The sequence below is a fragment of the Cupressus sempervirens genome, chromosome 10, assembly GCF_028749045.1.
Source record: "Cupressus sempervirens isolate cs-2001-9-10 chromosome 10, ASM2874904v1, whole genome shotgun sequence".
In the NCBI taxonomy this organism is placed as follows: domain Eukaryota; kingdom Viridiplantae; phylum Streptophyta; class Pinopsida; order Cupressales; family Cupressaceae; genus Cupressus; species Cupressus sempervirens.
In genome coordinates, this window is record NC_143127.1 from 275,852,866 (window position 1) to 275,879,292 (window position 26,427).

Here is a 26,427-nt window from a genome sequence, read left to right on the forward strand (position 1 = left end):
AAATAAGACATGGGATTTGTGCAAGTTGCCTGTAGGTAAAAAGGCTTTATAGAATAAATGGGTTTACAGGTTGAAAGAAGAGGAAGGAGGTAAGAAAAGATTTAAGGCCAGGTTAGTTGTAAAAGGATTTGCACAGAAAAAGGGAATTGATTTTGATGAGATATTTTCTCCTGTTGTTAAAATGACTTCTATTCGTACTGTTTTAAGTCTTGTGGCTATTGAAGATTTGCATTTAGAGCAGATGGATGTTAAAATAGCCTTTCTTCATGGTGATTTGGATGAAGAAATATATATGGCTTAGCCACAGGGTTTTGAGGTCAAAGGTAAGGAGAACTTAGTGTGCAAATTCAAGAAAAGTTTATATGGCTTGAAGCAAGCACCTTGGCAATGGTATCTGAAATTTGATAGTTTTATGCATGAGCATGGATATAATAAGTGTCATTCAAATTATTGTGTTTATTTTAAGAGGTTGGATGATGATAGCTACATTATTTGATGTTTATATGTTGATGATATGCTTATAGCTAGGTCTAACATGGATCATATTAAGGGGCTGAAATGCCAATTAGCACATGCATTTGCTATGAAGGATTTGGGGACAGAAAAACAAATCCTTGGTATGAAGATTTGCAGAGATAGGAAGAACAGAACATTGACGCTATCTCAAGCTGATTATGTTGAGAAGGTGTTGCAACGTTTCTCTATGGAGAATGCTAAAGCTGTCAGCACACCTTTACCTGGTCATTTGAAATTGACTAAGGAGATGTGTCCCAAGACACAGGAAGAGGAGGATAAGATGTCCAAGGTACCCTATGCTTCAGCTGTAGGAAGTTTGATGTATGCTATGGTATGCACTAGGCCAGATATTGCACATGCAGTGGGAGTCATTAGCAGGTATATGAGTCATCCAGGATTTGAGCATTGGAATGTTGTCAAGTGGATTCTCAGATATTTGAGAGGAACATCCAATAAGTGTTTACACTTTGGGGGCTCTACTACTGATTTATAGGGCTATGTTGACTCAGATTTGGCTGGGGATATTGATACCAGGCGGAGTACTACAGGTTATGTCTTTACTGTTGGTGGGGCAGCCATGAGCTGGGTTTCTAGGCTATAGAAGATTAATGCTCTCTCCACTACAGAGGTAGAGTATGTTGCTGCTACAGAGGCAGCCAAAGAGATGATATGGCTTTAGTTCTTCTTGGAAGAATTGGGACATCCTCAGAAGGATAATTATTTGTTCACAGATAATCAGAGTGTCATTCATCTTGCTAAGAATTCAGTTCTGCATTCTAAGACCAAACACATACAGTTGCGGTACCATTTCATTCGGTCTGTTTTGGAGGATAGACAGTTAAAGCTGGAGAAGATACATACCAATGAAAATCCAGTAGATATGTTGACAAAGGTTGTAACAAGGGAGAAGTTGAACTCCTCTTCAGCTTCAGTTGGTCTTTTAGACTAACTGTGAATAAAAAGAATAGCAGAGTCCAGGGTGGTTTGATCCAGTGGGAGCCCCATGGGGTAGTTGTATTGCTACAGGATCAGTCTCCAAGTGGGAGATTGTTATTTAGTGTGGAGCTTGATCAGTCCCCAAGTGGGAGATTGTTAGATTGTGGTGACTGATTAGGAAAGTACTGTACATACTTCATAAATAGAAAAAAAAAATTGGGGAAGTAGCCGACATGGTAGCTGACATATGGCCGACATGTTATAACCCTAAAGTTGTTTAATACTTGTATAAAAAGGGCTTAGGGTTGGGTATTTTTGAATGTGGTGATACGAAATTGGTTCTTGCGGCGGTATTGAGCTGTAAGGGATTATAGATTGTAATCATCTTGTAATCACTGGATTGTAATAAGATCGGACTTGTTGTTTGGTGGACGTAGCCCAAGGATTGGGTGAACCATGTTAAATCTTGGTGCCTTGTGTTCATTTCTGTGTGTTCTATTATTTTCTATTATTGTTTATATTTGCATGTAGTTTTTATTTCTATCTATGGTTTATCCTAACATAGGGTAGATTTGAGTATGTTGGGATTTGAAGCTAGGGTTTTTGAGAATGCCCTCTTCTCTCAGAATATGGATGCAATGGATTCAAGCTTGCTTGGGGGATCACGGATTACTAAGATCAATGGTTGTCTCGAACATTATAAAGAGAGACCCAAACTGGTTATTCCTTTTGAAATTATCACAGAGGAAGTTGAATACTATTCTAAACATTCATTGTACTACAAGTTCTTGGGGATGAGAGTCTCTCTTCAATTTTTGGAGAATTGGGCCTGAAGAGTGTGGGATCTAGAGAGAAAAATGGAGGTCACCTTGCTTGGAAACAATATTTTGATGGTTTCATTCAATTGCCTTGCTGATCATAATAGGGTTTTTGAGGGTGGGCCTTATTTTTATAACCAGGTTGGGATCTTTGTTAAACCATGGCATGCAGGATTTAACCCATCCGAGGAGCTTCCAAATCAGGTCTCGGTGTGGGTTCGATTACCCAAATTCCCAATAGAATGTTGCAAAGAGGATTTTCTTTAGATGCTTGCATCAATGATAGGGAAGCCAGTGGGACCTTCTACACAAAATTTGTGTAAGAAAGTGATGACCTTTTCCCATATTTGTGTGGAACTTGATTTGAGCAAACCATTGCCAGATGCGGTGGAAATGTGTGCAGGTTCACAGTCTTGGGTGCAATACCTGAACTACGAGACTCTCCCTTTTCGATTTCATCTTTGTCACGAATATGGCCATCTTGTGAGAAGATGTCTGAAGGCTAAGTCAATGGAGCAGCAACCTCCACCCCTTTCTCGTAACACTTCTGGTTCTGATAAGGGGAAGAAGCGGGCTGCAGGCAAGGGCAAGGATGCTGAGGGGTTTGTCCAGGTTAAGGCTCGAAATTGGAATAGAGATCACAAGAGGACCTTAATGGAGAGACAAAATGAGGATACATTTAACAGGTTCAAGGTTTTGGATGAATTGGGTCGGCAAGAGGTCAATCCAAGATTAATTACTGCAGAACCTGTGGTGGAGGAGTCTAGATATGAGATGTGTCCAACTATTCCCCCTTCTGCATCTCGAATGGAACCTACCATGCCTATGGCCATGGATGGATAGACAGGGACTTAGATAATTCTAGAGCCAAATGTGAATTTGGGTCAGGGGGTGGAGGAAATAGTTCTACCTACAAGGACTATGGCTTCAGATGCAGATAAGCGAGGCAAATTTGCTTCTCATTTGGGCATTCTCCAAAAAGATGGTAGGAAGAGTTCTTTAGAGAAAAATGTTAAAATGGGGTGCAAGAAGGGTTTGGAGAAGATTAAGATGATAGGGGAGACTTTGGTGGAGTCAGGTTCTATTAAGACCTTGGATTCCCACTTCTCAACTCCTCCGAAATGATCATTATTTATTGGAATGCAAGGGGCTTGAACAGTGGCCCTAGACAAAAAGCTGTTCGGGAACTAGTTAGAAATCATTCCCCTAATGTTCTTTTTATTGAGGAGACTAAGGTTTTGGTGGATTGTATGATGAGTATGGTTCCTAAATTGTGGAGAAGTGGTCAAGGTCAGTGCATTGGAGCCAAGGGATCTTTAGGGGGCGTGGCATGTCTCTGGAACCCATGGAACATCCAACCTGTGTCGCGGATTTCTTTCAAATCCTCCTTATCCATGGTGGCTTTATGCCTCGAATTAGGAGAATCTATTCTTTTCTCCAATTTTTATGCTCCTATTGATTTTCAAGGTAAGCTTCTGGTCTAGAATAATATTCATTTGACTCGTAGCTTATTTCCTTACTTGCCTTGGATTAATGTTGGGGACTTTAATGCTATTCTTGATTTAACTGAAAAATGGGGGGGTAATGTAAGACTGGAGCCCTCTTTTGTCTTGCTTTGGGATAATATGTTGGCACTCAATTTGGTGGATATCAAGCCTAACAATGGTCAATTTACTTGGAACAATAGAAGGGTGGGTGATAGCTGCATTGTTGAAAGATTAGACCAATTTTTGGTGTCCTATTTTTGGGTGGGAGGACTGTGGTCTTCTAATTCTGAAATATTGGATTGGAGAGGCTCAGATCATTGGCCCATCAAGCTTGTCATCTCTTTAGCCTAGTTGCCTCAAAAGCCACCATTTAAGTTTCAGCTCATGTGGCTCAGGGACCCAGATCTTTATGGCTGTGTAGCCAAATGGTGGAAGGAAGGCATACCTACTTTTGGGACAGCAATGTATATCTTCACTAAGCTCCTACAATATGTAAAATATCAGCTCAAGTGATGGAACCGACAATGCTTTGGGAACATCTTCTAGGTGAAACAGGAGGCTCAAGTGGAGTTGAACAATATTACCAGGTTGATTAGGGAGGATGGGGTGTCAGAGTATTTGTTGTGGGAGGAAGCCAAGGCTCTAAAAACTTTGGAGGAATGGGAGCTGAGAGAGGAAATCTTTTGGAAATCGAAAGCTCGGGTTCAGTGGCTCCAAGAAGGGGACAAAAAAACTACCTTCTTTTTCAATTCAGTGAAAGCCAGACAACATGGTAACTCTATCTCATCCTTGGTTACTGACAGGGGAGAGGTTATCTCCTCTACTCAAGATATGTTGCATGAAGCTACGCAATAGTTTGACTCTTTATTTAGGGTTGAAGCACAGGGGGATTTTGCTGTTGAGGCCCAGGTCCTTTCCTATATCCTAGCCTTAGTCTCTTTGGAAATGAAAGAGAATCTTATGTGTGCCATAACTTTGGGGGAGTTGGAGAAGATTATTTTCCAGCTGAAAAAGGGGAAGGCACCTGGTCCTGATGGCTTCCCGATTGAATTCTTCCAGGAATTTTGGGATATTATAAAATTAGATCTACTAGCAGTGGTTCAAGAATCCTAGAAGAATAAGCAAATGCTTTAGACCTTGAACTCCACTTTCCTTGCTCTCATCCCCAAGGGGGAGAAGACTGATAGGCTAAGTCAATTTTTTCCTATTTCTTTATACAATGTAACTTATAAAATTATATCTAAGTTGATTGCTGAAAGGCTAAAAAATTGTCTTGCTATGCTTATCTCTGAAGAACAAAGTGGTTTTATGGAGGGGTGTCAAATTCTTGATGGGGTAGTTGTGGCCATTGAGACTATTCATTCCATGGCTAATTCCAAGAAAAAGGTTATGTTTATCAAACTAGACATGGCAAAGGTGTATGACAGGCTGTGCTGGTCCTTTCTTCAAAAGGTGTTGAGGTCTTTTGGCTTTGAGGAGGAATGGATTTGTTGGGTTATGAGTTGTGTTAATTCAACTTCCTTCTCAGTTTTGATCAATGGGGAGCATTCTAATCTCTTTGGGGCTTCTCGAGGTCTGCGGCAAGGTGACCCTCTCTCTCCTTACCTATTTCTTCTTTTGGTAGAAGAGGGCTTTATTCAGGGCTAGAAATGGGGAGGGGGTCTTCCTGTACAATCTCACCTTTAGTTTGTGGATGATACGGCTTTGATGGGCATGGCTACCATTAGGGAGGCTTTGATTATGCGTAAGGTGTTGGATATTTACTTAGGTGTGTCAAGATAGCTAATCAACGAGGGCAAGTCCTCCATTTTTTTCTTCAACACTCCACCCTCCATTCAGCAATGAATTGCTCATATTCTCAGGTTTCAAATTGGTGGCCTCCCATTTCTATACCTTGGGATTCCTATATCAGCTGGTAGGCAATCCAAGGAGTCATAGCAGGTTATTTTGGATAAATTCTGAGACAAAGTGAACCATTGGACTCATCGGTGGCTTTCTTTTGCTGGCCGGGTCTAGCTGATTCAATTTGTGGTGCAAGCTCTTCCTCTTTATAGGTGTATGATTCAGGTAGCACCGATGAGCTTTGTTAGGGATCTTGATTCCTTAGCTAGGCAATTCTTATGGGCTAGAAATTTATCCTCAACTAAGTGGAGCCTTATTAAGTGGGAGATTGTCTGTAGCCCAAAAAGGTTCAGGGGTCTTGGTCTTCGGCAGTTAGTACTGTCTGGTACTACTTTGGCAGCCAAACTATATTGATGGTGGTGTGTGGAATAGGACCGTGCATGGGCCAGAATTTTATCTCATAAGTATTTGCTTGGGATCCCACAGAGGGATATTCCCTGGTATAGCTTGATAGGGAAAGTCTCGGTGATCTAGACTACCCTCAAGAAGAGGGCTAAGCTCATAAAGGGAGGTCTTTTCTAGATTTGTAAGAGGGGGTTAGAGGCACATTTCTAGCATGACTCTTGGAATGGCCATCCTCCCATAGTCGTCCAATATCCTCATTTGGGCCTATTGTCCCAATGGTTCTATGAAGCGGGATGGACTAGGGTGAGTGATTTCAAATCACTCTCCTTTCAGGGAAAATTGGTGGAAGCAATATGGAAGATCTCGGGGGAGTGGCCTAACTTGGGGATGGAATTAGAGTGCAGTGAGCTTTACCATATTTTGTGTGGTCATGATTGCAGCACCCTTATGGAGAGTGATGTGCTGGCTTGGTCCCCTAATCCTAAGGGTATCTACACTGTGTCTTCTGGATACCAAGAGTTGCTCTCTCAACAATTGGTTGGGAGGGAGGTTCACTGGTGGAAGAAGGTATGGAATAAATTCTCTTGGCCAAATTGTAATTACTTCATTTGGACTTTGGCTTGGAACAAGTGCTTGACTTGGGATAATATTCAGAAGAGGGGCTTTATGGGCCCTTCGAGGTGCATTCTTTGTGGTGGTGGAGAGGAAGATGTACAACACTTATTCTTTTGTTGTTCCTTCACCTTGCAATTATGGCATTACTGGTGGGATTTCTGGAAATGTCCGTGCATTCATGTATCCTCCTTGGCAGAGTTTTGGGTGAGATTGGGTAGGCCCCCCTCTTCGGCTCCCTTCCTACAAGATACTTGGTATGCTGGTCCTATCTTCTTGTTGTGGCAAGTTTGGCTGGAAAGGAATCATAAAATCTTTAGAGGTGAAAACTTGGGGTTTTAGCAGGTTTGGATTAGAATTTTGGGTATGATCCATGAATTTGTTGAAGCTAAGAGTGAGATTGTGTTACCACTGGAGAAAGTAGATGCTAAAATAGTTAGCAGGTTTGGTATATAGGAAATCTCTCTAGTCTTAGCTTGTGTCAGGAGAGGGAGACATACAAAGCAAAGAGTTCAGAGGTTGGGGAATTGGCTGCCCCCTCCAGAGGGTTTTTTGAAAATTAATACAGATCGTTCCTCTAGGGGTAATCCAGGCTCAGCTAGGATTGGTGGGATTGGTAGGGATTATTTTGGAGCTGTGGTTTTTGTTTTCTTGGCCAATAAAGGGATAAAGACTGTTAATAGGATGGAAGGCTTGGCTATTCTGTATGCCTTGAAGCATGCTTATGCTCTTGGGTGGCGGAAGGTGATTTGTGAGGCTGACTCTCAGGTCCTGGTTAATATGTTGTTTGGGAGGAAGACCTCAGATGTTAGTTGGCAGTTTTCTATGATAGTGCAACAGATATTACAAGTTAGTTCTTTAATGGATTCAGTTTCTTTTGTTCATATTCCAAGGGAATGGAATAGGGCAGCTGATTGTTTGGAAAAATGGGCGTCAGTAGCTATAGGTGGCTGGAAGATTGAGGAGTGGGAGCAGATGCCCTATGAGTTATCTTAGGACTTGGAGAGGATTTTGGCTGATGATAATAGTGGTACTGGGGAGTGATGTTTTTAGTGGTTTTGGGAATGGGGACTTTGGTGTTCCGTGGGGCCTTGGCCCTTTGATGTGTTGTAGTATGTTGTTCTGATTTTCAATAAAGTTTTTACCCCTCTTTTTTTCAAATAAAATAAAGTAAATCATTTGCTAGTGTACTTGACCCCACCCCATTCTCCATGCAGCCTTCTATCTCCCTTCCCACATATTCCAAGGTAGGTGACCAAGAGGGAGGAGATTGCATATTTGTCTCATCTCTAGTCTCATTGGTCAACACATCATCACATGCCACAACTTTAGTGGTAGTTAGAAATTTTCTAGCTGTTAGAATGTTAGTAAGTAGGTTAGTAGGTGTTAGAAGCACCTTATTAGGAAGAAAAATCATTTTTAAGAATGTAACATCATGAGTAACAGTGGATTAAAGTAAATTCAAAAAAATAGGTAGGTAAAAAGGGTGTTTGGAGATAGATACGAATATAGGTTAGAATAAGTAGAGAGATTAGAATTTAGTAGAATCATAGTTAATATTATAGGGTTGTAGATAGAAGGAATTAGTTAGAGGGATGTATTAGTACTATATTAAATTAAAGTTAATTAGGTGATAGTCAACAAGTTAGTCAATATATTTAGTTAGAGTGAATAGTTGACACCATTATTATTGAAAGGGGTGATGTGAGTAGGATAGTTAGTGGAATTAATTGGTATTAAGGATATCTTTAGTAGAAATATATTAGAAAAATTATTATAGGGATATTATAATATATATGTTCGATAGAGTCCTATATGGTAAAAGTGCATAATAAATGTTTGTTATTACATAGTTTTAGTACTATAATTGAATGGTGTAGGTCATTAATATAAATGTCACTATAGAGAATGTTATTGAAGTATATGTTAAATATAAATATAGGTTAAATATTTGTATAGATACATGGTCTTTTAGGGGTTGCTAAGAGGGTGATAAAATTTATTAGTTATAGAAATTTACTAAATTGTCTCATAAGTAAAATTTGATTTAATTACATGAATAATTATAATCAGGAAATACTCAATATATGTTTAGAGGATTAATCCACCCATTCAATTCCTATAGCAAGGAGTGCAATTTCATTCTAGTATGAACTATCCTCTACCACCATCATAGAAACATATTGTTATGCTATCAAATTTGTTTGTGCATCTGCCCTATAAGTGAGAATGAGATCTTCACCACACCAATAAGGATTAATTCATTTAAAGATCTAAGTTTTGTTGCAACCCAAAAATCATAATCAATGGGTATCTTGGACTTTTAGACTTGTTTAACTAGTATAGAAATGTTTAGATCTCTATGCTATGTCCTAAGCATTACCTTTCAAAAAAAAAATGTTGTTGTGTTTTGCCCTAAATTTAGGGCATGACATTAGCCCACATTATGTAAATGATACATAGCTTCATATAGTTGGTAGAATATTTTTTCATTCATCCATTTGTTGTAATATATTCAAGGTACATAGCTTGAACTAATTTTTTTATCTAACTATTTTGTTTTTTGTTAAAAGGTGGAACGAGCAAGGCCCTGAATTAAAAGATCAACTCATAAAATCTCTAGAGGATCTCTTTGGTAAAAATATTTTTAATAGGTTATAAATTCTTAAAAAAACTTACAAACATCTAAATACTTTGAGAGACCAGAATAGAAGAGTTTTAAAGGTCAACCTAAAGTACGAGTGCCCTCCTATGGTTCCAAAGCTAGAGTGGAATGAAATCATTGAAGATGCAAAAGAGATAAGACTAAAAGATAAAGGAATTAAACCACCACCCAATAAAAATAGGTACATGGTAGTATTAATGTAATTATATACAAATTAGTGATCTTTATATTTATATAATCTAACATATTTCTAACAAATTTCAAAGTTTACATATATAAGGTGCAAGATACATCAAGGGCTACACAAGCTAGAAAAGATAAGGTTGGTCAACACCATCTTGGCTTTGGTGGATATATGAAAATTCATTCACAACTTGTAAGTAGAAATAAATGAAATTTTGTATCAATTTTTTTACATAAAATTACAAAGAAGCAATACATTTAATATTGATGATATTATGCAAAAAAATGCAAGGCATTGAATTTAATCTAGTGCCCATGGAAGAGGTTAAACAAATTGACTTCAAGAAAGGATATAAAGAAGTAGTTGCATATCATTGCACAAGTTCCAGTGGCCAAAGAGATGTAGAAGATTCTAGTGCATCATTTTAGACACAGGTAAATAGGCCTAATGAATAATAACTCAAATTGAGAACTTCATGAGAAATAATCTATATGATGTTAATTTCAAACATGATAACAATGTGCATGACATTTGACTACAACCTTCTACTCTCAACACAAATCCTACACATGACGAAGGCCTTGATGTGCTTCACAATGGTAGAGGTATATATTCAATTTCTATTGAAAAAATAATTATGTAATTTTTAATTAAATTCAACATCTTAAATTGCAGTTGTTTTAACAGAGTTGAGCATGATGATATTGTTGAGTATGTTGAGGTTTGGGCTAAACAAAATGTGATAGTAGATGATTTGGCACTATTAGGTAAAGAAAAATCATTTTTATGTTCTTTAGATTAATGAAATACTTATAACATTTATAAAAAATATTTAGAACTAAACCCATTTATTTCTTATTGCAGAAGCACATCGGCCTTGTCATTGAAAAAAGAAGAGGAAGCATCATGTCATAAGTGTTGGAATGTCTTAATGGGAAGAATGCTTCTGAGCGGGCGAGGGGGGTGTGAATCAGAAGTACTGGCCTTTTAACCACTTTTAAACCCTTAATAATATATAACTAAAATTAACATGCATGCATGCATATAAACATTAAACAATCATAAGAAACAAATGTGCATCACCACATAGCACTTGAGATTTTGGTAACCCAAAAACCCTCCAGGAATAAGAAGGTAAAACTAGGGTGGGGATGATACCCACAAAATTACCGTAGCAATTGATTTCAACCACTTTTGATGGTTTTCCCTATTAAAAGCATGCCTTGTTAAAGGCTACAATACATTGTTAAATGTGACCTTGTTAAAGGATTTCTACATCCTATTAGGAGTGTTCCTTGTTAGAGGACTTAAGAACATTCAACTTAGAGTGTCACCCTGTTAAAGGATTTATATAAGGTTGTTAAATCTACCCAAGTCCATGGGATTTCCAAGTTCCTAATACAATTGTGGGAGAGTATTAGAATAATACACCTGATCTAATGCAATCTCTAATGTTGATCTTAGGTACTTGATCTGCTCTACTATTAACTGATCTCTGCTAGATCTGATCTGCTGATTGTGTTCCTTGTTCTGTTCTTTTCAACTAGATGTGTAAATATTGTCATTTCCTCTAAAATCTTTGACACCAATGTTCTGCAACAACCTTAATAGGCTCTGCTTTTCCTTCTTCTCATGATTCCTTTCTACTCTCTTTTTTCAATGGCATCAAGACTCCCTTATAAAGATTAGGGGTCCATCATGCATCCTTGATTCAAATGTTCCCACTCAAACCCTTGAAATTCATCTATTGGCTACATGCAATTTCTAATTTTATGATTGGTTGCATGAGGATTGCATAGGTGATTGTGAGGATTTGATCTTATCCTTTTATCATGTCAATGAGTCATGCATAACCATTTTACATCTTGGCTTGCTATTGCACAAACTTTTATGTTGATCCTACATTGCTCAGCACATGAAGTAATATTGATGCTTAGCACCATCTATTCTGGATTTCTCGGCATCTACTATAGTTTCTACGTTACTTGGCACCTGTTAGTTTTTTGCATTGCTCGACTTCTACTAATTCCTAAATTACTTGGCTCATATAGGATTATTGTGTCACTCGGCACCTATTGAATTCTTGCTTTGGTCAGCACCTATTTGACTTCTACTTTTCTCGGCTCCTATTGGATCTTGAGTCACTCGACACATGTTAAATTCTATATAGCTCAGCATATACTATAATGTGTTGTGCTTCGCAGCAACTGTAGTTTTCTCAGCACTATCTATGACTCGGTACATAAATAAATTCTATCTTGGCTTCCATTGTGTACTCAGCATGTATAGTGAAGATGGTTAAGTGTGTTGACACTCATTTGTCAATCTTACTTATCGATCAACAATCTCCCCATTTGACATGAGTGTCAAAAACACTTACTGATCATTCATGATCCAATCCTTGTGTGTCCTTTCTTCACTTACAAAATTTCAAGAAGATATTGTGAACAACAATATACCTTATGACTCCCCCTGAGTTGATTATGCCTTATTATGTCATGAATTCTAATATCTTGTGCAATTGTGCCTGATGTTCTCTGTTTCTATCCTATTCTTGCCTTCTAATCCTATTTGTTCTCTATTTGATGACCCTGTCTTCATGTGATTACCAAAATTTGCATGTCCCTTGACTCCTTTATTTCTATCTATAGTCAATCAACTTCAAGCTAAAGAAAATTTCAAAATTTGGAAATTGTGCTACCCCTTAATATATTTCCTACATTATCTCCCCTTTTCTACATTATCTCCCCCTTTTTGATACTTATGTCAAAGGGCTCTAAACACTAATGCCATGCTTGGCCAAAAATTTCTTATTTAACTCAAGGAGTATTTTGAGAGCTACATCCCAGTTATTCAATGCAATATCCAATGACTTGTGTTGGATTGCAAGCTCTGCTGCTAGATCAACAAGTCCTTCATGTGTAGAAATGTTTGGATCCTTCTTCAAGATTGTTTCTACATACATTTTCTCTTTGTGTAAGACTTCTAAATGGGGAGTGATAGAGGCTTGCATTTGCATCATATTTTCTTTAATAGTAGCCACTTCTATTGATAATGCAGCTAATTCCCTCTGAGTGCGAAGCATTTAAGCAAAATGCTTCTCACTGTGTGTAGGATTTGAGGGTAGTTGCATGCTGGAGAGCTTAAGGTTGCTCTCAAGGTTCAAAATTTTTTGATTTATTTCTTGTGTGAACCTAGAAAAATCACACAATTTTTTATAAAGGGAAAAGATATTCCCTAATATAATCTTTACATTATCCAGTTTCTTGGCTAGGTCAACCTGTCCCAAAATAATGTTATTAGCTATCTTTTGGTTGACCTTTCCTAGAAACTTCTTTTTTGACCATTCCATGAGTTTCACATTTGTATCATGGTCTGCATTATTCACTTGGTCAACTATATCAGATAGTTTTTCAAGGATTGGCTTGCTTGAATCTGGAGGTTGTAGGTTGAAGGCATCCATGAATACATCTTTGATCTCATTCATTGCGTACTTGTATTTGTAGTCTTTCCTCAATGCCTCTTGCCTCCTTCTCTTATCCAATGCACTCTTTATTTCATTCATCTTTTCCTCAATTAGAGTGCTTGAATCATAATAGGGTATTTTGATTTCTTCATTAAGCTCAGGAATACCATAACGAATGGTCCTAGCTACCCTAGTAGAACTTGAGCTTGGTGTACTGACTTGTAAGGTCAACTTGTTAGTACTTGACTACTGGATAGGTTTGGTAGGAGTACCTATTTGTGGAAATTCAACCAAAGTTTGTATTGCAGACTCCTCCTTATCATGTGTTTCTTCTTTATCCTCTTCTTCTTACTTATCTTCTTCTTCTTGTGTCACTGTTATTGGGGGTATACTTGCTCTCTGTACTATTATACTTGTGACTTCTCTTGTTGTTGCACTCGGCTCCTGATGAGCTTGCATGGATATTCTTGGTGGTGATGGAGGTGGTAGAAATGGAAGTCCTGTAGTTTGAGTGATTTGAGGTGGTTCTTATGGTGACACCTTGGCTTCTTTGAGTTTATCTACTAACTTTTTAAGATCATCTACACTGACCAGTATGGGACTTGTACACAACTATGCTCAAAGGTTGTTTGGTCAAGGATCTTAGTGAGATCCTCTATAGTTAATGGATTGATGTTTTGACATGAGGTGTCAACAACATCCTTAATCTTTATGATTTTTGTAAGTGTGATGGTAGAATGAGGAGGGCTAGGAGGTGGAAGTTGTGTGTCTTGCACACTTTATTGCTCACTAGTACCCTTGTCTTCCTCCTCTTCAAACTTTTTTTCGACTTCTGTCTTTTCTTCTCTCCTCTTTCTTCTTTCTTCTAGCTAAGTAGTAGACTCTTCTTTTTATTATTCTTCAAATATATCTTCAACCCTTTTGTATAGATTCCTCCATGATCTTGTTGTCCTTTGTACAACTTCTTCAATTTTATTCTATAAAATGGAGAATGCCCTATATTTAGGTGTAAACCTTTTATTATGCCTTTTGACTACTTTACTTATTTGTTCCTTTGTCAAATTAGGCAGTATACTTGCTAGGGTTGATTCCCTCGTCTCCTTTTCCATCATTAGACAAAAATGCCATCTGTCCTCTATAATTTTAGACAATTCCTTTGGCAATTGCCCATCAAGTTCAAGAGGTGTATACTTGAACTATGCCATTAATGCATAGACTAATTCTTCTATTATGTTTTGTTCCTCTTTGGTGAACTTATTGAAATCAATCTTTTTCATTTCACTTAAGTCTCCATTCCTAATCTTTTCACATAATGTATCAACTGAAGACTTAGGAGGATGACTTACTTTTTCAGACTGATATTCTTTATTAGTATCAGGTTTAGCCATATATCTTCTTCTTTTTCTTGGCTCTTCCTATGCCTTCTTGATTGGTTTCTTCTTTCTGGCTTCTTCTTTGGCTTTTTGTGTGGAGGCCCTTGTTGTAGCTCTAGTTGTTGGCTTTTTGGATGTTGGCATGGCAGCTTTCTTTTGTTTAGGCTAAGGAGTAGGAGGTGTCTTTGCCTTCCTTTTGATGACTTTTCCTTTAATGGGTGCTTCCTTGGCTTCTTCTTCCTTGGCACTCTCATCTTTGTCTTCACCTTGGCCTTGTGACAATTCGAGGGGCCTTTGTTCTAGCTCATCCTCCTCTTTCTCATCATCACCTTCTTCTTCTCCTTCACTAATCTCCTCTGCTTCACCTGCTGCACTTGTTTCTTCAACACCAAATTTCTTCTTTATCTTCTTCACTAGCTTTTCCTTCTTCTTTACTACTATGGTTTTCTTGAGTTCAGTAAACCACTCTTGATTTGACAGTGTCATAAGTTCCAAATACCTTGGCAATTTTGTCCATTTCTTTAGCAAGTAGTGTTGTGATTGTTGTTGAAGCTTGGTCAACATCAAGCTCATATCCCAATGGTCTAAGCCATCTTTCTCTTGGAAGGACTACTTGGATGTAAGTATAATCGATGTCAACAAGAAAGCATATGTCATTTACATGCTTTTCTACCAATGAAATTGGTATCCTCATTATTTTCTTCATTGCATTCTTGAAATCATCAAAATAGATAGACATTTGATTATCAAAGCTATCTTCCATTTGTGGAATGAAATCATTTATTTGATCAACAATTGTTTTTTTCTGACTCCAATTGACTTTTCCAAATGAAGGGAATTCCTTCATCACATAGTAGAACATACAAACTAGTACTGAACCAAATTTACATTGTGTGCCTTTAGACTTTCTAATAGCTCCAAGATTTTCATTAATCTGTTGCAACATGAGCTCTGCAAGGTCATAGGTGTGGTCTTTCTTTACAAGCTTATATGCCACATCCATTGCTATGAAGTGTACACTATTCAACCTACTGGAGTGATAAAATTTGTGTGAAATGATTCTCACAGCAAAGTCTGGAAGTGGATCAGTAATGGTGTCTATGGTCATGCCTTTGTTATTCCAATTTTCTCCTGTGTTCTTCTCAGTTGTTTCCTTTTTGTCACTTCTCAATGTCTTTGGCCGATCTAGGGTTGGAAAACCTATGACCCTATGAACCATTTTCTTGGTAATCCTTACTGGTCCTTGCTCTAGCCAAAATGATCCATCATGGATTCTGCTAAGCACTATGTGTATCCACTCAATTTTGAATATGATTGGAAAAACTAGGGCTTTGGTTAAACCCTTCTTCTCTATGATAGAAAACTCATCTTTCAGTATACCATTATCATAGAGTTTGTCAAAGGAATTAAAGATTTCCAAGTCTCCTATGGCTCCTATTTTGCAGTTGTAACACTTTCGCACATCCTAAACCATAACAACTTTTTTAGGGATGGCGGATAGGGCAGCAGCGGGATCATTTTTATATGCAACTTCTAGGATTGGCCTGAATTCGGGTTGCTTAACCTCATTACTAACAAGTTGAATTTCATGGCTTTCCTTCCTTTGGGTTGACTTTGAACCAGATGCCATTTTGACTGAACTAGGGTTTGACATTTAAAACAAACTTCATGAATTGTACAACTTAACACCTAAAGGAAATACCTGGTTAGATGCTTAAAATCACTTGGGTAGATGTTGAATCACTACAAATCATTGGTTGAATGCTTGAAAATTGCTCAATCGTGCTCCTAGTAATCGCTCTTCATTTGAATGACTCAAAATGAATCAATTTTTATTTTTAAGCAGCTCAAAAACCTTGCATTTAATTCATTTTTGTACCTTCACCTGTCACTCAGCTTCCAAAGGTTTTTCAACTCGACATCCACTTGGCAGTTATTTTCACTCGGCATCTACTAACTTTGTTAAAAACTTGGCAACCACTTGACTTCTTAACTTGACTTCCAAACTAGTTTTACTCAGAAACCAAAGATAGCTCAACATCATCATTCAAGTTTTGTCTTAGCATCTTATCTCATGCAAATTTATACTTTGCAGTGCTTCATCATTATTTAGGGCTAATGTATGATACTTCCTTATATGTATCAGCCCCATAGGCTCATCTTGTGATTAGTTGGATGAGATATGATCACTTGACCTCTTGGGTGAAGTGACCCTTCCATTGGATGTACTTGGTCCATCCTTTTTCTACCATGTCGATTCTGATGTGTTCCACATCAACTTTTTCTTTGCCCTTATTTACCTCAATCTTGGGTGCCTTGGCCTTTGTTGGGCAATTCCTTCTGACATGTCCAATTTTCAAGCAACTAAAGCAAGTAGTTCGGTTCAACCATCTTTTATAGTTCCCCTTGAAGTGTGTTCTTATGTAATTTTGAGGTATATGTCCATACTCTTGACAATAGTGATAGCTTTACCTTGTATTGTAGTCTCAATTGTAGTGGTGTACATAGTTGTCCCTCCTTACATGCCGATTTGGTATCCACATAAGCTTTGATCTACACTCAAAGCATCTATGTCCATACTTCTTGGAATTGTGGCAGTGTCCATCAATTTTTTGTGTCCTTGTGACTTTAGACCTGCAGTCTTGTGTCATATGTCCTTGCATGTTGCACTTGTGATAATAACCCTTGCTTTTGGGTGTGTTTGGCTTATTGCTTCTTCTACTCTTGCAAACATTAGCAGTATGCCCCTTTTTATTATAGTAATGACAAGTGGGTTTAGAATCCTTACCTTTGTCACTTCTTTGCTTAGCACTAATTGATGATTCCCCAACTTTAGTGCTGATGTATCCAAGTCCTGATGTATCATGGGCTAATCTTTGGGATTTCAGCAACTATTCAAAGTACTTGATACCTTCACTTGACTTGTTGACATTCTTTGTTGTTTCTTTTTCTCTATTCAATTCATTCTGCAGTTGTTCATTTTGCATCCTCAAAGTAGAGATCTCAATATCTTTCACATTGAGTTCATGATGAAGATTCATCAATTGGGTAAGTGTATCCATCTGCATGTTTGAGATCCTTGTTAATTCAATACATTTTTCTTCAAGTCTATTTGCAAGATTTCTTTTGTCATCTTCCATCATGACTCTATCCTAAATAGCTCTTTTCTTTTGTTCAGTGATTTCACATAGCATCATGGCATGTGATTCATGCTCTATCTTAAGAGTTCTTATCTCTTCTGCTTAAACTCTATTTTTCTCCATCAATTCTGCTATTGCTGCATCAAATTCTTTGGAATCTCCTTTGGCAAATACTTGTGTGGTGTCAATCTCCTTTAGTGAATATCATTTTTGGCTATAGATATTTCCTTCCTTCTTTTTAAGAATTTTTTTAATTCATCTCTAGCTTCCTCTACCTTGTGTAGAGTGAGATGCACATCTATCACTTGGGTTCTCAATGATCTTTCCAAGTTTGAAAACTTCCATCTTCAGATCTTTTCCTCCAAGTTGTTAGGATTCTTCTTGAGAGAACTTGGCTCTGATACCAATTGTTGGAATTTCTTAATGAGAAGAATGCTTCTGGGGGGGGTGAATCAGAAGTATTGGCCTTTTAACCACTTTTAAACCCTTAATAATATATAACTAAAATTAACATGCATGCATATAAACATTAAACAATCACAAGAAACAAACATGCATCACCACATAACACTTGAGATTTTGGTAACCCAAAAACCCTCCAAGAATAAGAAGGTAAAATTGGGGTGGGGATGATACCCACAAAATTACTGCAGTAATTGATTTCAACCACTTTTGATGGTTTTCCCTGTTCAAGGTTACAACACACTGTTAAATGTGACCCTATTAAAGGATTTCTACACCCTGTTAAGAGTGTGCCTTGTTAGAGGACTTAAGAACATTCAACTTAGAATGTCAGCTTGTTAAAGGATTTACATAAGGTTGTTAAACCTACCCAAGTCCATGGGATTTCCAAGTTCCTAATACAATTGTGAGAGAGTATTAGAATAATACACCTGATCTAATGCAATCTCTGGTGTTGATCTCAGGTACTTGATCTATTCTACTATTAACTAATCTCTACTAGATTTGATAAGTTGATTTTGTTCTTTGTTCTATTCTGATCAACTGGATGTCTAAATGTTGTCCTTTCCTCTAAAATCGTTGACACCAATGTTTTGCAATGACCTTAATAGGCTTTTCTTTTCTTTCTTCTCATGATTCCTTTCTTTTATCTTTTTTCAATGGCATCAAGACTCCCTTATAAAGATTAGGGGTCTGTCATGCATCCTTGATTCAAATGTTCTCACTCAAACCCTTGAAATTCACCTATTAGTTGCATGCAATTTCCAATTTTATGATTGGTTGCATGATGATCGCATAGGTGATTATGAGGATTTGATCTTATCCTTTTATCCTATCAATGAGTCATGCATAACCATTTTACATCTTGTCTTGTGATTGCACAAAATTTTATGTTGATCCTACATTGCTCGACACATGAAGTAATATTTATGCTCGGCACCATCTATTCTGGATTGCTCAGCATCTACTGTAGTATCTGTGTTACTCGGCACGTATTAGTTTTTTTCATTGCTCAACTTCTACTAATTCCTGAATTACTCAGCTCATATAGGATTACTGTGTCACTTGGTACCTATTGAATTCCTACTTTTCTCAGCACCTATTTGACTTCTACTTTTCTCAGCTCCTATTTGATCCTAAATCACTTAGCACATGTTGAATTCTATATAGGTCAGCATATACTATAATGTGTTGTGCTCGGCAACAACTCTAGTTTGCTCGGCACTATCTGTGACTTGACACATAAAGAAATTCTAGCTTGGCTTCCATTGTATACTCAGAATGTATAGTGAAGATGGTTAAGTGTGTTGACACTCATTTGTCAATATTACTTATCGATCAACAATAAGATCAAAACCACAAGAGCCAGAGGAGAATGCCAAAGATAGTCACAATGCGCCTATTAGCCTTTATCTTCGACAAATATCAAAGAAAAATCAAAAGAAGAAATGAATGTTAAAAACCTTGTTTAATGATGAATGTGTTGATGAATATTTGATAAATATTTCTTGTTGATGAATTTTATGTCATGTTATTGAATATTTTTATGTGATTACAATGATTGATGTGTTCATGAATTATTGATGAATATTTATACATATTAATAAATTGTATGTTGTATTAATTTAATGAATATTGTGTTATTATAATGATTGATGTGTTCATAAATTATTGATGAATATTTATACGTATTAATGAATTCTATGTCATGTTAACGATTGTTCTGTGATTATAATGATTGGTGTTTTCATGAATTATTGATGAATGTTTATAAATATTAATGAATTGTATGTCATGTCAATGAATGTTATGTGATTATAATGATTCAATGTTATAGTTCTTAAATGAACGAATGAAATATTTACTTAGATGTTAATGGGGAATTTAGAGTGATTATAGGTAGGGGAGAGGCCAAATGAGCTTCCAACTTCATGTGGTTGGCCTTGTTAAGTAGAGAATATTAAAGGATTCTCAAAACCAAGTGTAGCTCAAACTAAACCTATCAAAACTAAACACTAATATATGGTCCCATCATTGAGTGGTTGGAGAAGTTAACCATATATAGTCACTAATGATTGTTATTTCTTCCATGTTGATGTATACATGTCTATGATTTTTGTTTCTATGGACTCCATATCAATTGCCACTACAATTTCATCGCACATCTACACTATTACTTATTATCGCTAAATTTTCATAATGAATCACAGTCATATCTTTTGTGATAAATATTATTGATGAGCCTATAAAATGTCATATTTATATCCTTTTATTATAACACTTTACCCCATGGTTTCAATTTATTCCCAAGCCATTTCCATACATGAACTTGATTTATGAAGCATTAACTATGATAAATGATTTATTGATTAGCATTTGTATGTGTAGCTAGTTAACACTAAATTGTGATGATTTATTATGATAAGTGGTTATTATTAAATAATAATTATCTTGAGGTGATTAATATATTTTTTGTGAGTTATTTGAGTCATTTATGCAACTGGAAAGAAGGAGAAGCCAGTTGACACTTGCCAACATTCAGCAGTTGCAGGAAATGCAGGAAAGTCAAAAGTAAGTTTTAGTAAAATAGGCATATCTCTCTCAATTCTTAATAAAATTAAGAACGTCTTATAGTTTTGAAAAGCTAAAAACAATACACAAAATTTTTTTGAGTGTTTGTGTTTGTTAAGAATAGTTAATGAGCACCACGGATTAAAAGTTGACTGAGGAAAAGGTGGCACATTTTCAGGCAACATAAAACCACTTTTAGTCAAATGGCCATAACTTCCTCATTTATTAATAAAATCCAAATTTCTAAAATGATATAAAAAGAGAAAAAGGAGGATCACAATGTGGTAAAAGGGTTTGATATAATTCATAATAATGAAGGAGAACCATGTGTTTGAGTGGATGTTGAAAATGTGGAACATAAAATCAGCACAATAGTCATTAGTTTTGTAATAAATATCTTCCTTGTTTAAATGAATGATGAGACACTTGTTATATTTTTGTTAGGGAGTCAATAATCTTATATATTTTAAATTCTAATCAAGTATTTGAGATAGATGCAAATATATATGAAAAGTTGTATTTTGTAGTATACAGTTCCTACAGCCATTACTGTGTAGTTTCTTATAGTTTCCTGCAGCCATTATTGTGTTCTTAGATTTATTTCTAGTATTGTTATAATTTATATTTTGCAATGATAGAATAACTTAGAGAGTTTCATGGTGCATATACTTTGCAGATTTGTTTCAAGTATACGTCCTCGGGTTGACAATTTAAATGAACCTTCTCTATTAGAAAGATAACTACTCATTTTGGATGTCCAATCTGTAAGTTGTGTTTGTAAACTAAGTTATTGATCTAACTTTGAAGCTGACATTTTTGGTGTTGTTGTCGGAGAAAAATCAAGCTATAAGAGTCTCTGAGTTTTTAGCAGTTCTTTGTCATTTTTCTAGAATCTTAGTTTATATTCAAAGTACTTAGCATTAGAAAAGTTTGCAGCAGCACAATATGGATTTTAGATCCATGGAGAATAAGAATGAAGATCTATTATCATTTTCAGCAAGTTTGGAAATCAACAAAGACGTGTTCTTTAGGATAATAGAGGAATTTTGTTCACATATTGATGACAAAATGCTGATTTTTGAAGAGTCAAATGAAGATAGCCTTGTTTTACAAAATGATGAAATTACCATACACAAGGTTGCTAGTAGTGATGGATGTGACGTCGAATCAAAACTCCTACTTCAAGAAGAGAGTTGCAATAAAGTGAAAATTAGTCATTCCATGAATAAAAGTAAAGAAGACATTGAAGAATATCAGTTTTGGGATAATTTAGAGGAGTTTTGCTTAACATTAGATGTTAAATTAGCATTTCTTGTAGAGAAAAACTATGAGCCTTATGAAGATGGTGCAGAAATTCTTGTAATTTTATCAAATTAGCCATGCAAATTGGTTTTTAAATGTCAAGAAGAGAATGAAGAAGCAACTCATCTACAAAAAGCCAATAAGGAGGGTTCGAAAAAATTTCTTTCATGAGGGTGTTCAATCAGACATCTCATTCATATGGAGGAAAAGATGTTATCAAAAGCTATGGTTGTAGCAAAGGAAGAACTTACAATTAAAGACAAAGCTACATATGCAGTTGCACCTAAAGGGGAAACATTTCAGCTTACTTATGCACTTCAATATAGCAATATATATTGTCAACATGAAGTTATAAGTGAGTTTGTTGATGTATTTCCAAAAATTTTGTTGCATATTAAGTTTCAATTAATGCTACAACTATTTCTCACTATGCATAGGCATGTGAAGCATTGGAAGATTTTGAGAAGAGGAAGATACTTCAAAGAACTAGTGAATGGTTTTGTTTAAGCAAGTCATGTAATCTAGTTAGTGCAGGTTAGGATAGGTTAGAATAGGTTTCTCATTCAATAAGTGTTGTTACACAATGTCTTAGAGTTAGTAGTTGTCTAGTTTAGTTTGTTTCCTGGTTCTTCTTGTCTCAATGACTATTTTGGAGGAGTTTACAATTGGTTGGTTGTTCATATTTCAAATCACTTTCAAGGGTGTGAGTGAGTCATTCTAGAAGAGAGTCTTTGCATAAATTTCAAAAATTTTCATTGAGTAGTTGAGTCTTCATGATGTTAGGAATATTCTATTCAATGATGGTGTCTAGTTGGTCTTATCTTTAGGTTTCATGTTGTAACAGTCAATCCTATAGCAACTACAGTTTAGTTTTAACAATTAGTCTTCTAGCCACTACTCTTTGATTCAATAGACAATCCTGCAACAACTACTATGTGATCCAAAAGACAACTTTCAGAAAGTATGAAGATAGTACTCATATTAAATATGTAATACTCTTGGAGGGACCTAAATTTCAACAATCAAGAGACCTATACTTTCAGCTATTTGCAAAGTTTGAAGTTTCTCACAACAACACAAATGGTACTATGTTTATGATTTCCATTTATTCATAGTATTCATCATTTTTAGTAATTTATTATCTATGCATTGCATTTTTCTTCTCAATTATCATTATTGTAATTATATGCTTCATAACTGATTTTTTTTGCCACCCTCATACATACATTATCATTTGAGGATAAACAACCTTTTAGTTGGGAGGAGCACATACATGCCTTATTTTATTGTCATAGACCATTTGAGGATGACCTTTCATGAATATTTTTAGGCTAACTCCTATATTCTTGGTAAAAAAATGCAGATAAGAGAGAAAAAAAGTATGGAATGATAAAAGCTTTCATGACTATCTAATACCTATCCCTTGCTTGAGGACAAGCAAGATTTCAGCTTGGGGGAAATGATGAGCCTATAAAATGTCATATTTATATCCTTTTATTATAACACATTACCCCATGGTTTCAATGTATTCCCAAGACATTTCCATACATGAACTTGATTTATGAAGCATTAACTATGATATATGATTTATTGATTAGCATTTGTATGTGTTGCTAGTTAATGCTAAATTGTGATGATTTATTATGATAAGTAGTTATTATTAAATAATAATTATCTTGAGGTGATTAACATTTTTTTGTGAGTTATTTGAGTCATTCATGTAGCTAGAAAGAAGGAGAAGCAAGTTGACACTTGTCAACATTCAACAGTTGGAGGAAATGCAGGAAAGTCAAAAGTAAGTTTCGGTAAAATAGGCATATCTATCAATTATTAATAAAATTAAGAATGGCTTACAGTTTTGAAAATATTAAAAAAAGGTACACAAACCCTTTTGAGCGTTTGAGTTGGTTCAAAATAGTTAATGAGCACCACAGATTAGAAGTTGACTAAGGAAAAGGTGGTACATTTTCAAGCAGCATAAAACCACTTTTAGTCAAATGGCCGTAACTTCCACATTTATTAATGAAATTCAAATTTTCAAAATGATCTAGAAAGAGGAAAAGGAGGATCATGATGTGGTAAAAGGGTTGTATATAATTCCTAATAATGAAGGAAAACTATGCATTTGAGTGGATGTTGAAAATGTGGAACATAAAATTAACACAATAGTCATTAGTTTGGTAATAAATATCTTCCTTGTTTAAAGGAATAATGAGACACTTGTTAGATTATTTTTAGGGAGTCAATAATCTTATATATTTGAAATTGTAATCAAGTATTTGAGATAGATGTAAACATATATGAAAAGTTATAGTTTGTAGTATACAATTCCTACAGCCATTACTCTGTAGTTTCTTATAGTTTCCTCTAGCCATTACTGTGTGCTTAGATTTATTTCCAGCATTGTTATGATTTATATTTTGCAATGATAGAATAACTTAGAGAGTTTCATGGTTCATATGCTTTGCAAACTTGTTTCAAGTATACATCCTCGACTTGACAATTTAAATGAACCTTCTCTATTAGAAAGATAACTGCTCATTTTGGATGTCCAATCCATGAGTTGTGTTTGTAAACCAAGTTATTGATCTAATTGGGAAGCTAACAATTATCTATTCATAAATAGACTTCTCACTTTGAAACTCTTGAAAATGTGTCAAATGGAAGTGTGAAAAAATAAATACCACTATAGGATAAACCACTTTATAGTGTGATATTCCTCTACATTTAGGAGGGGAAACTCCCGTACATATATTTTAAGAATGAAACAATAATAATATGAACACATTAAAAACTTTGAAATACTCTCAAATTCTTCTTGGTATACTAATAATTTTATTGTCTTCTATTTCTATTTTGTAGGTATCTAAACTAATTGAAGAAACACTTAAACTCTTCATTGCATCTACATCAGACACTTTGTTTTCTATCTATGAGTTAATCTTGTTAGTGAAAAAAATCAAGATAAATTGGCAATTAATATGTTGGATATCCTTTATTATTTATGTTTCAAAGAAAAATTAAAATGTTATGCTTGAGTAGACCAAACTAATGGAGATAGTATTAGATGTTAATTATGTCAATCTCTTGGTTTCAGGCAATGCAAAAGAAGGCCCTAGTTCAATATGTTATCTCAATTGATATGCATAGGACATTGGGTGGAGCTAAAAAATGCAATAGGTTTTCATTTTTTCTTATAGGTCATTAATTAGGTATTTTAAGTTATAGACCATCGTGAACATTGTAATTTTAACTCTTTTAGCCAAGGGTAATGTCCTCAACATGCAAGAAAATGAAGACTTTTTATTTTCTCCCTTGCTGAGGATATTCTCTTGGCCATAGCACCCAAAGTTCTAACATTCATGATGGTTTATAAATTAAAAAAGCTTATAGCCCTATTAAAATAATGTAAACATGGTGCATTTTTTTAGCTCCACCTATTGTCCATGTATATAGAACATAGTTGCATGTATATTCTCGATTTAGAGTGGTTGAATCTTATTTTGGATGGGTGGGAGAGAAGCCAAAGACATATGGGTGCTTTAGTGGCTAAAGACAATAATTCTTCACTATTTATATTGTAGTTCTATCATTGAGTTCCTTATTTTGAGTATTGGTACATTCTACCATTTGATGCTATTAAAAGTAATGTATTGTTTCCCTTATTGAAATGTTGCATGCTTTCATCCACTAAAATTGATCTCTGCTAATTGCAACCATATTGGTAACATGTTGATCTTAGTCTTCTTAAAGTTGTTGTCATAACTGTATAGATCCTAATATACATACAGTACACTCACCAATGAAACAAAACTAGAACATATCTTGAAACTTTTCAACATCTTTTGTAATGTTAAATGATCATGATTTCATTGTATTTGGTTGTAGGGTACTGAGTAGCAAAACTGAATGAGAAATTGAGGTTGTAGGGTAAAGAAAGTATCTCTCCATCATTTGAGGGTAATTCTAGTAAGGACTAAATCTATTTATGGTTTGAATCTAGTAGTAAAGTATCAATGACAATGTTTTTTTAAGGTTTTTTCATAATGTTGTTTTGTTATATGTTTGGTGTTGAATGAGGGATGTTATGTACCTGTACCTCTCTTGCTCATGAATTTCTATTTTTGTAAATTTCTCTATTTCTAAACCATGTCCCAGCCATTCTCTTTTTAGAACATGTACCTCTCTAGTGGTTAGCATATAGAATTAATTGGTATATTGCATTTAGAAACTTCATTTTCTTTTCATAGTCATCATTTTAGCCTAGAAAAATACAAAATCATAGCTTGCATATCTTAGGGATTTATTTTCCAAATTAGAAGGAACATTTTTCATAGGTCATTCCTTTAGTGATCACACATATTGTCTTGATTTCTCAAACATCATTTATATTCACTCACCTTAGATTAGGCACCTTACATTTATCTTTGACTAACATTCTTATCACCTATTTATCCTATCTTTTTGAAATTAGCAAAATCCACAATCTTATAAAACTAGTTAATCTTCTATCAATTGTAAGCAGCTGTAAATCATACTTAGGAGTATGGTTTATTTTCAATATTTTGAGGAATTGCAATGAACCCTGACATTATGCTTATGATATTGTTAAGCTCTGAAAAAAAAATTTATGCTTGGTCACGATAGA